The sequence below is a fragment of the Haematobia irritans genome, chromosome 2 (genome assembly GCF_050003625.1).
Source record: "Haematobia irritans isolate KBUSLIRL chromosome 2, ASM5000362v1, whole genome shotgun sequence".
NCBI classification, from domain to species: Eukaryota; Metazoa; Arthropoda; class Insecta; order Diptera; family Muscidae; genus Haematobia; species Haematobia irritans.
This window is the reverse complement of record NC_134398.1, coordinates 68,078,719-68,080,091: the sequence shown is the minus strand read 5'-3', so window position 1 is coordinate 68,080,091 and position 1,373 is coordinate 68,078,719. Positions and strand designations below refer to the sequence as shown.

The 1,373-nt window shown below is 37.4% G+C and overlaps 1 long non-coding RNA gene across 1 annotated transcript; it reads right to left on the bottom strand.

Moving 5' to 3' along the window:
- Nucleotides 1-315: 315 nt before the first annotated feature.
- LOC142227640 (uncharacterized) lies at nucleotides 316-848 on the bottom strand. Its single transcript, XR_012719937.1, has 2 exons — nucleotides 612-848; nucleotides 316-554 (listed from the first exon to the last, which is right to left on the bottom strand). It is a non-coding gene; the product is annotated as an uncharacterized LOC142227640 (long non-coding RNA).
- Between the last annotated feature and the right edge of the window lie 525 nt (nucleotides 849-1,373).

The window sequence follows — 1,373 nt, the reverse complement described above, 5'->3', positions numbered from 1 at the left end:
ATACAGAGAGCCCTCTAGATGACTGAGAAATGGGCGAAAGATAATGGTATTGGGGTAAATCCTGCAAAGACAGAACTAGTCATATCCCTGCCAACATTTTTTGAATTTGGGGACTCTTTTGAGAATCCCCACTACGTCGAAAACAATCATATACGACATCAAAAACACGTCGGAAAAGCGCCGTCACTATTGAGAAGTTGTACCACGCCAAGTTACTACAAAAATGTTTCGCATGAGTGCAATTATTAGGTGCCTTTATAGATCAATTTAGAACGACGCCAATAAGGGACCCTCCAAACAATCAGAAAAAGTGCATTTTAAGATAGTTGTAAAAGAATCATTGTGGTCGAGTAAAACACGTTTGTTTAGATATTTATTAATTTGATTAAACATTTACAAATTCTTAAAAATATAACATTTATACCACTATCACATTACATTTAACATAATTTTTGGCATTAATGATGATGTTGAGTTACAAGTAGCGAGTTACATGTTGCTGCGTCTATCAACCAGTGTTTTTATTCCATGGAGGCAGCGTGTCTGTAAAATATCTGAAAAACAATCACTTTATTCCATTTGGAAAATCACCAAATTGTTCACCAATATACCTTTCACAATTTTAAGCGTATAATCTATGTTTTCAGAACTTTATTTTCGTTTTTATTTAATTAAAATATAACAAGCTGGTTGCGCTTGGCGTTTCACAAAAAAATGGCTTTTTTTACAGTAGGGATGGCAAATTACTTGCATGTACTTTTTGATGTACCTTTTCATGATGGTTGAAGTGACATTTACGAGTCTGTGGTAACGATGAGGTTGAAATGGAACTTTGAAATGCTGGCAGGGATACTGCAAGGATCGCAAAACTCCCACCGTTAGGCCCATTTCCTTAGAGGTATTGAAATTTTCTTTAGTGAGTGTGCAAAATATTTTGGACAGGAAGCTTAATATTCAAGAAAGGGCGAGGAAAGCAACGGTAGCTTTATACTCGTGCAAAAATGCAATAGGGAAAAAGTGGGGACTAAAACCAAAAATTGTGCATTGGCTATACACGGCAGTGGTTAGACCTATAATGCTATATGGTGTTGTAGTCTGGTGGCCTGCACTTTATCAGCCGACAAGTTTAGACAAAATTCAGCGTATGGCGTGCTTGTGTATCTCAGGTGCATTCAGCAAGACAGGAACAAATTCCCTTAATGTCATACTGCATCTATTGCCTTTAGACATTTTGGTCAAACAGTCAGCTGCAACAACGGCTGTGCATTTGCGTGAGCTATCGTTGTGGTCGGAAAAAAGTTCCTCAAAATAATGCCAGATGTGCCTAACGTAGTGGCTTACACTTTAGCGAGAACACTTTTCGACAAAAAGTT